This window comes from Genypterus blacodes, unplaced genomic scaffold (assembly GCF_046128005.1).
Source record: "Genypterus blacodes isolate CSIRO-AG114 ecotype Tasmania unplaced genomic scaffold, CSIRO-AGI_Gbla_v1 ptg000348l_1, whole genome shotgun sequence".
Taxonomy (NCBI): domain Eukaryota; kingdom Metazoa; phylum Chordata; class Actinopteri; order Ophidiiformes; family Ophidiidae; genus Genypterus; species Genypterus blacodes.
The window spans coordinates 1,533,951-1,549,843 of record NW_027467132.1 but is presented as its reverse complement, the minus strand read 5'-3'; positions in this window follow the sequence as shown (position 1 = coordinate 1,549,843).

Genomic DNA, 15,893 nt, shown 5'->3' with positions numbered 1-15,893 from the left:
TCACATTTAGGTGCAGCTGAAAACTTCCCCTCTGCTTTTTGCCACACGTGTCATGAAGTGTTTATGATCACTGCGTATCTGTGCCGTGCATGTATCCCTGTCAAACTCAATAATGCAGCATAAATATAATGTATAGGACCTGCACTAAGTTGATGTGTAGGAGTTTTAATGTATGCACCAGCAGCAGTCATAATTATACAGCAGCCCGACCGAGCATTTATTACAGCTCTAAGTGGCAGCTCATATTTCTAAGCTTCCAATTAAACCAAGCATTGTCAGGGAAGTGGGAGAAAGGCCGACATTATCTCATGTATAGAGATGTAAACAGTTCTAGAGAGGGTGGAGGGGCGGGGGAGAGGGAGAGAGACAGAGAGGGCTCCACTTGCTGGCATGTTGCCACCAGCATTGTTTTCACAGGGGAACTGTACAGTAAATAGACCTGTGTGTTTAAAGAGCTTGCTCACACAGGAGACTGAGCCTTTGTCTCTGCCTGTTACACTCAGCTGGCTCCATCTCACAAGCTTCTAGACGGGGAGAAGGAAAAGGGGAGAGAGAGAGAGAGAGAGCGGATGCATAAACTGCATTAAACTGAAGCGAGTGCATTAACGTCTGTTTGCAGGTGGCAGGATGTAATGTTGTGTTGTGAGGCTGTCAGGGGTCAGAGTGGAGATGTGACATACGAGGTCAGATTGTGTGGTGGCCTGGAGGTAAACTCTCCCCAGGCAGCAGAACGATGTGAGAATCTGCTTTTAAAAACTCAAACATCAGGACTTCTGCGCTCTATTATGGAAGACATCACAGTTACAGGACATCACATGACATCATTAGGGACAAAGCCACCTTGGGAAACTCAAACCTATAGTGTTTGTGTGCCGCTCTGCCCTGCGTTCAGCTCTGGATCCTCTGTCAGGGAAGTTTTGCACTTAACTTATTGTTTCTAACACAAGTCCTCATGCAGACTTTGTTTCCTGTTTGGCACAAAGAGGAGGAAGTGCAAAGTGTGTAAGTTACTGTCTGGATAAACCAAAGGAAGTTTCAAAGAGAGTGAAACACCTGCAGTTTAAAAAGAGACTTGTTTATGGACATTTTGATAAACTTGATGATAATTATTCGATTCTGAAAGAAGTTAAAGGACAAGAAGTTTTTTCCAACTTGAAAAATGTAAAGTGGCCCTGCAGCATAAATGAATGACATGAATAATTATCCTTGTATCTATCTTGTGTATATGTATTCTTGTTTATAGTATTGAAGGTGAATTGACCTCAGTGAAACAATACTTAGACCCTTTTCCCTGAGTGTGTCTTGTGGCCAAACTGTGGGCTGACAGAGCCTCTGTGTCGCTCAGCAACACGCCTTAGCTGATATACTGTATAATAAAGAGCCATGCCATGCCTGATTAGTGTGTAATTAAACCTCCAATAAATGATGAAATGATCTGACGCCGCTGCAGTATTACAGAAGGTTAAGTTCTATGAGGCTGCGTGTATCGGTTCCTCCCAGCAGAGGTCTCTCCTGTCCCCTCTAACTCCCTGTGCTGGTCCTCTCCTCTTCCCTCTCTCATGTCCTCTGCTGCTTTACTCCACAGACCTCATTCCCTATTGCGCCGTCGTATCCCGCAGGAAATCACATGGTCTCACTCTGAGCCGGGTCGTGGAGCGGCCTCACACTGATTGCTTGTTTATTGGCCGGAGGTTTTCATTCAGATTGGCGGAATCAGGTTTGAGCAGGTTTTTGTCTCCCTGAGGGACAAAGTTCAATCTCCATCCGTCCCAGGAGAGAAAGTGCTCATCTCAAAGCTGCAGCAAGAATTTAATACTTAAAACCTCAAAATCAGGGTGCAGATTCAAGATACAAGAGAGGAAACAAGGGAATTTAATGAAGAAAACTCCACCTGGCAGGGTTGGGAGGCAGCGGTGTTGTTTTAAAAAGGGAAAGATTGACATAGAAGAAGACGAAGGCCAAGAAACACAAGACGCACACGATGCAACCAGCTGTGATCTCAGCGTGAGTATATCCTGGAGGGCAGGGGAGATGTGGGAACCCAGGAAGTCGGCTGATTGGTGGAAACAGTCAGGTGGCTGAACGCACAGCAGGAGGTGAGACACACACACACAGGTACGTATAAAGTCTCTGTTTTTTAGTTTGCCTTCTCTCATTTACTTTACTCTTATTGTACAGAATTGCCTAAATGAAGTTGTAAATCAACTTTCAAACATAAATTTTGCAACTTTTCTACAATTTCTGTCCAATGTACATTTCAAATATTTAGCATTGTAAAGGAAAAAGTAGAAATATTGAAGGCTTATTGGCACAGGCTCTGTTGCAAAGCTGACTTTAGACTGAAAAGGAAGAAGCTTCAACATTAAGAGCTGTGATGGAGGCCCAGCTGAGCTCTGCAGAGTTTACATGTATGTGCTGGATTTACACGCTGAAGCAGCCATCGTGTGTTTGTGCCGCTGCCTTGACGTCTTCAAATACGACGCCGCTTTCATTTAGTACCCAAGGAGCTGTAAAGACCGAGCAACCCCACATACCATTACACTCCTAACAGACGCAGTAAGACGGCACAGTCGGTTACCGTGGGCACCATTTATCCTTTTTCCTTCACTTAAGAGTCACTTGCATTCTAGTTATTAGATTATTCACAGTTATTGCTATTTTCTACAATCCGAGGCCGGGTGGTGTAAAGTATATGAGACACTCAGCGTGAGGTAATGGTGTGTAAAAAGTGGAGACAACAGAGTCATGAAGCATCTTCTCCTCCAACACAATATTACTGCGCTTGTCATCCACTTGTGGTGACGTGATGCATCATTGAGGCTGATGCATGAGCCTCATTTAAGTGTGTGTGTGTGTGTGTGTGTGTGTGTGTGTGTGTGTAAGGAATTGATATTTTAAAATGTAATTAATTTTTTTTTTTGTTCTATTTTTAGCAGGTGAATGAAACGAATGAGTATTGTTGGAAACATTGAGCAGGAATGAAGCCACAGCCCGGGGGTTAATGGAGGTCAGACTGGGAGTCGTTTAACATGTATTTTTCAGGTGCAAATTATGGGAAGGAAATGAGAAAAATAAGGGAAAGGAATGCAGGAGGACGGTTTATAAAGTCAGGTAATGGCGTAAAAAGGTTGTGAACTGATTTCATTTCCTGTCTGATTGCCGCACGGGAACAAATGAACAAGCTGCCAATCTGCCAAACTGATTTCGGGGCCTCAGGTTGCTGATTAATGAAATGTGGGAGGACAAAAAGACGACAGCCTACCCACAATCCCTCCCTGCTTTTTCTGATTGGGCTAATCACCCTATTGTCCCTCAGCACTTTGGGTCGGGGTTTTAACAGCAAGAAGAAAAAGGCCAATGTCTAAGGGAATTACACCCAAAAGTGCATTTCCCTTTTTTCCTCCCCTCCATCTCCTCTCTTTCCCGTATCAAATTGTGCACCATTACCTCCAGTTTTTCCATAACGCCTCGTGCACTATCCATCTAGCTCACTTTAATGGCAGCCTCATAATTATTTAGATGATTATGTGTTGCAAGCCATTTAGCATGCTCAATGACACATGTGTAATTTATTTGCCGCTGCAGCTTTTAAGAGGCGGGACAGAGAAAGGAATCTAAGACGGCCGATGGCGACGGCGCCGTAGTGCCGCCGGCGGAGCGAATCGCTGCCAAAATTGTTTGATGTATTGCAGCTGTTGATGTGATATGATATGCCACATCAATGAGCTAATGTGATACAAATAAGGTATGCTTTGTGTAGCATTGCAGAGAAACGTTTGCCCGGGCTAATGTTGTGTGTCTTGGTTGACCAGTGAACCCACAGAACACCCCGCACCATTGAGCAAGCTATTAGGACATGATAATGGGCAGAAGTGCCTGATGTTATGGTGGATGCAGCCTCCTCCTTTGCCTTCAAGGGCTTCACCAGATGGCTTCTATGGGAGCGGTGAGGAAGATACGGCTATGAGACGGAGTGGTGAGGTCATGATGGCAGAATCCTCTCCAAAAATGTAAACATTTGTAGTTGTCATAGCAGCAGTTCTGATTAGACTCTGCCTGTGTCGTTGTTGTTGTTTTTGTGTGAATTTTAGAAGCAACCAAAGCTCTTATTTTCTTGAAATGTGCCCCTGCTGAAGTTGCATCAGTAGACCACTAGAGGGTAGTGTTTCCTCATCCAAATGGAAAAGATGGCATCGACTCCCAATGCTCCAAATGCTCTTTAGTGATAAAGAAATGCAAAATTGTAAACGTGAGCTAAATGTCCTGTGCAGCATAAAGAGAAATGAGTAAAATCTTCAATTCCATGTGAGAAATGATGCAAGTGGAGAGTAAGCCGGTGTTTTTCTGAGGGATGTTCTTTAATATCTGCTGCCAAAGAAAATAAGCATCGTACACAGAAAGGAAGATTCTTCATGTTGTGTCTGCTGCTATGGTGGCGAGCAGAACAGCTTGCAAACATGACGGCAAGTGTGGCAAGCAATGTGTTGACGTGCGGTGATGTCTGACTCTGCGTCCCGGGCCGCACTGTCAACACGCAGCTGCCGTGACTTCTACCTGGAGAAGTTTCTGGAAGCAATCAAAGTTCCCTGTTTGTCAGCACCTGGTGTTCCTGTCTGCCTCCATACAGCATGACACACACACACACACACACACACACACACACACACACACACACACACACACACACACACATTCAGCTCTCTGCCTGAAGAAGATTTCTTGTTTTTATTCACATGTGAACATCGATGTTGCAAAGATCAATCAGATTTTAAATCGGTGTCACAAACCAAAAAAAAAAGTGTTTTCAGTTTTCATTTTCTCACTTGTGCCAATATTATATCCAAAATTCTACAATTAAACACTGAAAAAGTAGAAACAAAATACTACGCCCACATTTTTAAGTAATTTTTTTAAAGCTTCATTCGAAACAAAAGTTAAATTTTATTACACATAAACTTTCAAAAGCATCAAAAAATGTCATCATAAAAGAATCAACCAAAAGAGCCGACACTGCCATCTGCTTCCACACACACACACACACACACACACACACACACACACACCAAACACACCAAACACAGACACACACACACTCACTCTGACCCAGATAACACAAACAGCATCTATCAGTGCTGCGTCCGGCCTTTGTGTTATGTGGCTTTTGGGGTTGATGGTATAAAATATATATATCTATAGAAAATAAGCTTATTTCACCACTTGTGCTTGCAAAGCAGCACCGGCTTTCTGCTGACGCCACATAAGAGAGAGCGAGAAAGAGGAAGAGAGAGAGGAAGAGTGGAGTACACAGTAGAAATCCTGCTGTAAAGGTTTCACAGGATTTTTAGTTTTTTTACTGTAAAAAATTCACTCGCCGGTTTAGAAAGGAGCTTTGTTAGTATTGATGTTGCTTGTAATTTTCCCCTATAAATGAAAAACACTCGTAATTAATCTCCATATCAGAGTTATGTGTCCTAACAGAATAGAACACCAGAGTTTCACTATTAACTCTGCAATATAACTCTTTTCAATAATGATTTCTATTGACTTTTCAGCATTCATCGCATCGTGCAGAGGAGACGGTGATGGAAAGAAGAACCAAAGTGTCCGATCTGAGGTTAGGATGCAGGTAACACACGGGTGAACATGCTACGATCTATTCTGTGCTGAGCTGCTTTAGGCTACAACCTCCCTTCAAAGTGAATCTGCACGTTTAAGCAAATGTGTTTCCCCACCCGCACCTCCTCAGCCATTTTCTCCACGTTTGATTCAGCAGCTCACAGATGTACGGGGATCTACTCTCCTTAAACAGGGCGAGAAAGAAAGATGCGGGGTATTTAAAAGCACTTCCTGCGCTCATGTCTTCGCCTCGGCTCCTCTGAATAATAACCGATTCGGAACTCTGGAGATTCTTTTAACCTCTTGACAATGGAGCTCACTTTGCAGACGTTCAGTGTCTGCTTTCTACTCCTCTTCCTCAGCGGGATACCGTGGAGTTACATCCCTTCTTCATCACCGAGCTGGGCAATAACACAGTGATGAGGGTCTGTTAATTAATGAAGAAATGATGATTGAAGACTCCCTCACCTGACTGCATATGGAGGCGTATTAGTGTGCTGATTGAAGTCTCTCAATCACCAACCAAGTCTGTAATCAACAACTGATTATAACATGCCAACATACAGTGATCCCCCCCCTCCCCCCATCCCACAATCATCTCTCCATTTATTTTAATTAACTTGTTAACGATGTTAACGATTGTTTTTTTCCTTCACATTTGACACACATGCAAGATTTTCTCTTCGTTTTTCCAAAATAAATGTGACCGATTAAAAAGGAGGTGATTTCAGCCGGCAGACTCGGTGGATTTGTGGCGTTAAGCTCGATTCTGCGATTCTGCCAGCACGATACATCAGAATTGCATGGAAAGTCTCAAAGTCAAACAAAAGCCTCAGCTTGTACGAGTGATGGTAGAGAAAAATTCATAAAACTCGAGCGTGCTGGAGTGATTGAAAAGTCATCCAACAAGCAGGAGAAGTGTAGGGAGAAACAGGAGCCAGATATCTTTTGATATTGGTTCATATTGGTATCAGTGTGTGTGTGTGTGTGTGTGCCCGTGTGTGTTACGTCTCCTAACAGATACGAGCGATCATCCAAAAAATCAGCTACAACTGAGCCAGAAGTGCTTGAATGCTTGAATAGCATTGGAGTTACTGTAAAGGCTCTGCTGAGTCTGAGCAGCCGCTGCCTTGTCGCCATACTAGTAATGCTGATGGACGGGCTCATATCTGTGCATCAGGAATATGAGAATTATACAACCATTCCCTGGCATTCCCCAAATCCAGATCACCATTTAGACTTATGGGTCAGAAATAGGTAATTGTAATTTTGTTCCTAAAAAGGATTATAGAGGAATACTGATTGCCTGACAGAGGGGCATTAGAGAGCGGCCGGTGTTAGGGGGGTTTTCCCAAATGTGAATTGACAGGGCGGAGGTGGGTGGCTAAGTTCAATCCACTATTGCTGATGAGCAGGACGATTTCTGTTCGCCTGCAGCCTGCACGTCAAACAGGCTGTTCCACTCTGCAGAGAGAGAGAGGCTGAGGGAGTGAGAGAGGGGGAGAGAGAGAGAGAGAGAGAGGCTGAGAGAGGGAGAAGGATACAGGCTGAGATAGGGGGAGAAAGAGAGAGTGAGAGAGGTGGGCTGAGAGAGAGAGAAAGAGAGAGGAGGAGAGGCTGAAAGAGGGAGAGAGAGAGAGAGTGAGAGGCTGAAAGAGGGAGTGTGTGTGTGAGAGAGAGGCAGGGAGAAGGAGTGAGAGAGAGAGAGGGAGGCCTAAAGAGGGAGAGAGTGAGAGGCTGAAAGAGGGTGTGTGTGTGTGAGAGAGAGGCAGGGAGAAGGAGTGAGAGAGGGAGGGAGGCTGAAAGAGGGAGGGAGAGAAACTTTTATGACACAGAAAGTCTGCTTAATGGAGTGGAAGATTCTTCCCATTTAGCCCTGTGTGGAAATAAAAGGAACCTGGTCTGCGCTCAGGAAAAATGGCTACTTCCAAGTTTAAGTCCCCAAGTGGATTGGAAATGAGGAAATTATAAGCACAGTGATCAATCACGGAGAAGTATGTGCTCCTGAATCAAACGCCCCAGTGTTCTCCTACACGGCTTTGCCCAGACTGTGGAATGACGTACAAATCTGAACAATTATCTGCGGTGCATCGCTGCCTGTGCCATTAGTTAAATCAGGCCTAATGGAGCACTCACACACACTCGCACAACTTACTCACAATTATCCCGTTGTAACTCATAGATACAATAGATGCTTAAATGAGCTGCCATTCAGATTTTATTTATACACAGGACTTACAATCATGCTAATTAAAAAGATTATTACCGTCATAAAGCCTCAGCCTATTGGTGATAGGTAGCCAAGCAACCAACATCCAGCATTCTAATCAGATTGCATCAGCAGGAGGGCCGGACTAATCAGATCTGTGTTTGTCTCCCGGTCTCCCTTGATGCTGATAGTGAGACAGAAACGAACACAACGGACATCAGCACCGTCTTCTACATGGAACAGTAGAGTCGGCTTATGTTCTTCATCATAGTCATCATTTGGGCCTTAAACCAAGAAAACAACGATGCTAGATTTGAATGCGTGCCTCCTCAAGCAAAGCATCTTGTGTGTATGTGTTGCGTTCAAGTTGCTCAATCTGAGAATGGAGCATATTGATCACACTCAGTGGCACGATAGGGTGATGTCAGCTTGAGACGTTCTCATGACTTTGTTTGAGCCGCTATGAAGGAATGGAGTCGCTCGACCAATGAATAGATCCCTTTGTTATTGGGTCAGATGGAGTCCAGGGTCGCGTGTGAGCCGTTCCTCCTCTTCCTCACTGTTCTGTGTAATCATAGTCTCTGAAATACATCCTTTAAAAGATGAAGTCTAGTTGAATCCTTCCTGTCAACGCGCCCCATGTGTATGGATTACAAGAATAGAAAGGTTTTTAAAGCGACGATATGACTAACATTCCGGTCGCCATGGCAGCTTGGGATGGCGAGGCTGCTGGGAAGCGTTGCGGGTCGCCTCCACACTGGGCAGCGAGTAGTGATGTGGGAAATGCGGGCCTCTGCAGAGACTGGACGCTCCGCTACTTCACCACCCATGCATGCCGCTCTGCTAATGACTCGCAAGGCCGAGCAGAGGAGAGCAGGCGTCTCCACTCAAATGGATTATTTTAGCCTTCTGCACTCCTTTTCTTTACAGTGATTCATTCAGTTCATTACTTATCCTGTGTTTTTTTTTTTAGGTTTCTGGACTAAATAATGGTCAGTTTGCGACCTGTGCTGAGACGCTGAGATCAGTGAAATATCTCTGCCACCGTCACGTGCAAAGAGTCTCTGTCAGCCTGATGGATCGGTCTCCTGAAATAGTTTATGAATTAATGTTTTGGAGGTTTGGGCCGAAGAGAGAGGGAGTATTAATGTTAAGAAATAGGCCCTGTGATGAAAATAGGCCCTGTGATGAAAGCTGGGGACAGGAAAATCTGTGATATAAATTGTCTGTACGGGGCGGAGATGAGAGGTGAGGAAGACACAGAGGGAGTAATGGGCAGCGCCGAGGGATGTCTGGGGATGGCTATAGGATGAGAGAGAGAGAAGGAGAGAGAGAGGGAGAGAGAGAGAGAAATAGAGGAAGAGAGAGAGAGACACAGCCTCCACAGGGAGCTGCAGTGGCGGCTGTGCGCTGATCATTCATGATGGCACCTTAGAGGCCATCCTGTAAGGAAGAAAAATGAAAACTATTAAAGGCTCGCTGGGCTATGTTGGCTTTGGCGTGTCAGCAATTATTAGCCAGGGACACCAGTCTTTAGGTCCTCCCGTACAGAAGAGGAAAAAGAGGAAGAGGGGGAGAATGTGGCAGCGAGGAGGGGAAGGACACCGTGATCCTGGTTTCTACTTCCTTCCTCTGTGTGACAGCGGAGGGTTTTCTTCCATTGATGGATCTTAAAGTGGAGATGAATGCAGTTGGATGCTAGATAACACAGCAATGAGGTAACATGATGAGCACTGAACAAATGCAGAATGTGAAAAAGTGCAGTTTTCTTGAAGCAAATTAAATGTAGTCATTGTGCAGGCATGGTTTTTTTTGGTGCCTTGCTCAATGAGCGCTACCACTTGGAGCATTTACCAATTTAGCTGTTGTATGTTACTCAGCTTCCCCCGGCACATTTAACTGCTTCCTGTTTTGATTTCCTGCCCCCAGCTGCAGACATTTCTGACCAATGAGCCGACAGCTTGTGTTGATATGAAGCCAAACTGAATCACGGCGTCCAAACTCACAGCAAATGGACGAAACGTTACAAAACAATCTACCTCACGTTTAGCTTCAGTGCTTTATATTTACTTTCTATCATCGTTCATTTGATACAAACTGTTTCATGTTGCAGCTTTAAAATCTAACAATGTTACAGTCTGGTCCTCATATTTCAGCCTCACTCTCAGCATCAATCAGCCTTTACAGCTGTCAGCTCTGATCTGAGACTTTGTGGTTTGTTTATGTTAACAATCTGCATCGTGTTCCTCATGATGAAGGTTATGAACCGTCTCCCCTAAAAGCCCCCCACAGGACCCTCCCTGACACGTTCCCCATCCTGGACTCATCACCGCCTCCCCTTCTGTTGGGGATTCCTGATCTCTCTTCCTGAAATTGGATTTTCTTAATATAATTTTTGGTTGCTTGACGCCAAACAAACCAAATTTTGAATTCAATGAAAGTCACATCTCAGTCACAGATTCAGATCAGAACAAATGGACTGCATGTGTGAAAACGACCTTAGATAAGCAAGCAGTGCAAAAAAACATCATCATTCCTCACTGTCAGAGAGTCTTTACATTTGTCACCAGTCGCTTTTGAGACAGACACTTGGAGCGCAGATGTGAAAAGTCATTACGTAACAACAAACCAAACATCTATGGAAATGTGCGCTGTGACTTTAATGATAGATTTACATGTAGGAGACCTGAGAGTGGCCGTGGCAGCGCCGTGCTTTATAAATCACATGAATGAAGGTCACCCTGCCCCTTAATGCACCGGGCTGCTGCTAATGTTCACATCTTGCATTATCAAATCCATACCTGCTGGTGAATTTGGTGTCCTTGCATTGGCCGCCCCCGCCGGATGACAGATCCTCCACGGACTGACGCTCATTACTCGTTCCAGTGTTTGAGGAAGCCGGGGACCACCTGCGACACTTATAAATGACTTGCTTGTACTGTGTGCCCGAGGCGGTGCTGTTGCCGGGCCTGACCAGATGGCCTGTGATCGACTCTCACGAGGCGCAGTACGCATGCAGCTCCGCCCGCAGTCGCCACAAGGCCCGGTTTACTCTCCACATACATTATAAGGTGATAGAACTGCTGCATCACACAGACGACGCCCTCCGGGCTGCGTTTTTAACAGATCAGCTAATGTTTGTGTGGTGTCAGACTAAGTGTGAGCTGTGTGAGGCAGAATGAATCTCTCTGTTTATGAATGAGGACCGTGTTTACTTCCAACCAGAGGCTCATTCTTAGCAAATGAATTGAAATGAATGAAGGATTTGAGACGTTTTCATTGTGACAGGAGCAGAGGTCTTGTTTCTCAATCATTTTAGTGATGCTACTAAACGGAGAAATGAATTCAATTGGATTTCTTCCCTGACGAACTGAAACCAAAGACGTTGCAGAGGTAAATCAAATCAGTCTTTGTCCTTAAAATGTTCTTCTGTGGTTTGCAGTCTAAATCCATCCTTATCTTCTTTACAGATTTAGATTCTGGTTGGAGAGCAGAGCCAGACGGGGAACACAAATGGCGATGTTTGTGACAGTAATCCACGGCAGAGCGGGAAGGTGATGCAAGAGGTCATGGAATGTAAACGCCTGCGTTATACGGGGTGGTGTTAATCCCTCGGGCACAGAGACTGAGCATGCATCAATCACAGCCGTGTGTGTCCAGAGGTGAGCCAACAGGCATTAACCTTGAACCAGAAGTCAAAGTCTCATTGCTCCACCCCCACAGCCACACACACACACACACACACACACCAGCACCATGTCCACTTACAGATATACAAGCTGGAACTTAGCCAGAGTAAATGTGAGTGTAAACGCAGAAGATGTCTTCAAACGTCTTTAAAATTCTTAATGATTTAATTGAAGTATTTGACGCTGGGGTCAGATTGGAGTTAATGTAATTATGTGAGCTCTTCCTTTTGAACATATCAAATGCACATAATAGCATGTCGTAGTCATAAAAGCAAAAGAATAATCTGTATGGTAAGAAGTTTTTACCTTGTGGCTATTTTAGAAAAGACTAAATGTGACTTTATAGTTTAGATCTAATCGTGCTTCCTCAGCAAGCAGCATCAGATAGGATCAGAGCAGGCAGGGAGGGGAACCATCTCAAGCAACCAGGGCCAGAAGGGAAGAAAGGGAGTCATTCATGGCTGTAACAGCAGTGCTACAACAATTAGAGGAGAAAGTGTGAGAGACGGGGAAAGGAACACAAAGGGAGGACGCCTTGAAGGCTTTTGTGATTGGAAGAAAGAGGGGAAAAGGAAATGAAGAAACAAGCGCAGACTTTTATGAAGTTTGAAGAGCGGATCAGGACGATAAAGCTTCTGAAGCATTGTTTGATTCTTTGGATTGTACAACTGCTTTTTGATTTCCGGTCCAGACATGTAAAGGCTCACACAGGGACAACATTCAAACTCAACTCGCTCCCTGGGAGACGCATGTCTCATAAGAACCAATCAAATATGGTAGAATAGATATTTTGTCAGGATTTGTAAAGATCAATAACCAAACAGTTTAACCTTGGACAACTGTATTCTATAATATACATTCTTAAAATTGCAAACCTTGAGTTTCATGGGGATCTAAACTGGTCTGTTTTCACCCAGTGTGTGCAGTGGTGCTGCAGCAGGATAGACCACACGTGTTTTAGCACATAAGAGCATGCAAAGGTTTTAAAATCGACCTGTAACAACAAGAAAACTGCTCCAGACAGGATAAATGTTCTGGCTGCTTGTTGTCACTGTCACTGTGTCTTAGAGGCTGGCAGATTTGATCTCATCTATCTTGGCAAAATAAGATCCAAAAGATGCATCAAGAGAAACAAATCTGCTCTGCTGCACAAACCTCCCCTCTTCCTCCATCTGTATGAGGATGTGTGGTCAGTATGAAGCTGATGCACTTCTGCTGGAACGTCCCTGTGTTTCATCAATGCCAACACATCGCCTCTTTCATTTCAACTTTCTCTCAACACTTCTGGATTAATGTGGCCGAGGCTGAGAGAGAACATTGCATCAGGAACGGGAGATGTGTAATAAGGTGCTGGGAACGATTTGCCACTTTGAAATGCTAAACGGGACGGATGTACAAATTAGCCTGGAAATGCTTGGCGCGTGTAATTAAAGGCCCCAGTGAATTCCAATAATCAAATAGGCCATCTTCAGAGAAAACTATTACAGGGGGATTATTAGTGTAGCAGGTTTCACTAATCACTCAGTGACAGACAGACAGGCTCTCTGCCAGCAGTCCTTTCTTCCTCCGTCTATCTGGGATGCTGTCGTCATTCATGTGAGGAACTTTGGAACACACACACACACACACACACACACACACACACGCACACACGCACACACACACACAGTGGTACGCACACGTGTAACCACAAACTGTGTGCACTCGTATGCACACGTAGACAGATTAGTGCACACACACACACACACATTCACACACAAGCACAGACAGTCAGTCATTCCTATTGATGTCAACCTTTTGCTCTCTGTTATCATCGGCACACAGGCAGGCTTCATATTGAATCAGAGGGACGGGGTTAAATAAAACTGGAAGGCTTTCACTTCCGATCTCATCCAGCCTCCAACTTACATGCCAGCAGATTCAGCAGATAGGGGAGCGTTAGATGTCAACAAGCAGAGACGCTGCATACGTGCATTTCATACACATTCTATATGCATACACACTGTAACGCCCCACGGTCCCTACAGAGATTGGACTGAAATCATAATTCTAGGCTAGAATGGCCAAATATTTCAGTCCAAGTGACAGAAAAGCTGATAATGTGATGCCATTATGTTCAGCATCGCAGTCAAACAATTTATTACAGCGGCTCCAACACATGCATGCATGCAGCCACACGGGGCTGCACACAATTTGTTATCTGTCAGCCTCTGCAGCACTGAAGGACTGTGGGAAAATTAATCAGCCACATTAAAAAAAAAAAGGACCAAAATGTGTAATGGTTTGATGCATCCCAATGTGTTTATTGATTAATAAACGGTCAAAGGATTCCATTTCCCAGATATACTGTCTCTGCACGACACAGCGCCTTTTTGTAGCTGAAGCTCCCCCCCCCCCCCCCCCCCCTCCCCTCGCCCCCCCACCCCCCAGGACAAATGTGTTTCGGCTGGGCTGATCCAATCCCTTCTCTATTGTTTTTATGTACTTGTGTTTAGTGCTCCCTCAGCTCCACTGACTACCTGTCTGTTTAGAGGCCTATAAACATAAATCAGACTTGTTAGAGACTTTTTCATAAATTCTTCCCTACAGGAAAAATGCTGCTTTAACAGATGGATGAAATACCGCCGGGCTTTCTCCTTTTTCCCAAATGGTGGCAGCATTCAGAACATTATTGGTGCCATTAAATCCCTGATGGAAATCTGCGGTTGTAAACCACGATCCATCGCTTCAAACTACTCCTACACGTCCATATCCAGTTATATACAGCAGATTTGAATTAATAGCTCAGCCCAGCCGTGTAACCGTAACGTATTCTGTATATTGACATTGGTGGTGATTGTATCCTCTCTGAAAAGCCGCTGATTTGTAATTACACAGTGAAGCCCAGAGAGCCACGTTCCTCAGCAAGCCTGTTTATTTTCTGCTTATGGATCATCACAAACAGTAAACACAGCTGTTAATATTTAGCTCTTCATATGTAATGCTAATTTCCGTCTCTTGAACTGTAAAAACCTCTCTTCACTTCTCAGACTTCAATCTCTTTTCATTAATCAATACCTCAGAGGCAACTTTGATATTTTCCCTTAACTATATTTGTCAGTCATCATCCCTGTCTTGTCTTTGAGTTCAGATGTTTGACCTCTGTAGCCCCCCGCCCCCCTCCCTCCCCCTGGGTAGAGGGTCTCTGTCACCTCTGGCACTCCCATTTGTCCCCTCACTGCACTTGAGTGGGAAAGATAATTACGCTCCAAATGAAGCTCCTCTCATTGTATCGGCCGTCTGCCTCTCTCGCTCTCCGTCCTCGTCTCTGTCTCTCTGGCGCGGGCACAATGGGGAGGGGTCAATGGATCCACACTCACCTCTTATTTACAAGATTCATGTTTATCTAATGCAAAATCAATAGCTCAGCACCGGGGACAAGTTAGGGCTCGACTAACAATCGTTCAGAGCTACTTAACGGCACATCTGCCAGTGCTTTAGTGGGCCATAAAGGAAAGAGATTGGACCCGGACTCGCCCAGCAGCACTGGAGTGGAGTTTCCTAGTCGTAGTCAAGGGGGGGAAGCTGCAGGGTCGTCTCTGTATTTCTGGACGGAATCTCTGAACCTAGAGTAGTTCAGAAGCAGTTTGGAGGGAATGTTTCTGTTTTCTGACCAGTGAGTGGAGAGAGGCTGATGTGGCCAAACCAAGGGCTCGTGTTTAGTGTAGTTAAGTGAAAAATGGAGGTCTAAAAGTCAACGTGGTCTTTATCTTTAATAGAAAAGAGAAAACTTCTTTAATTAAAATGATTGACATTAGAGCAGTAAAAGTTGAGAGAAACTGATGATACTTAATCTTCTTTCCAGACATTCAAAGCTCTCCCCTGACATCTCAGTATAATATCCTCTGCACCTGTAAGAGACACCTCCACTTTATTTCCTGGTTCCTTGCACTTTGAATAGATCAGCACTTAGGAATCTGCCTTGGCGGCTGTGCTCGGGGGTGTGGATCATTTGGCCCCAAAATTCACTTTTCCCCACCAGTAAGCACTATCTGCCTCGTACCGCCGTGAACCCCCGACAAAGACCTCGCCATCTGTCAGTGTCGCTCGCCGCAAAGTGGCTGCGATTAATTGAAAAACAATGGCGGGGCCAAGTGGGAGGGTCAAAGCAATATGCACGCTGGCCTCGCCGGGTCACCTCCTCATTTCCTCTTCGTCCAAACGCTTTCTCCTGACGTTTGCTCCGGAGATGTCGGACCGCGTTGTGCCTGTTTGGCTCAACGTCCCTCCCTAGTTTGGGCAGTGGGGTTTATTAGGTGGGGAGATTCAGGAGTGTGTGTGTGTGTGTGTGTGTGTGTGTCCCGGTAACACAGTACTGATCGATACAGGGGTGGATATTG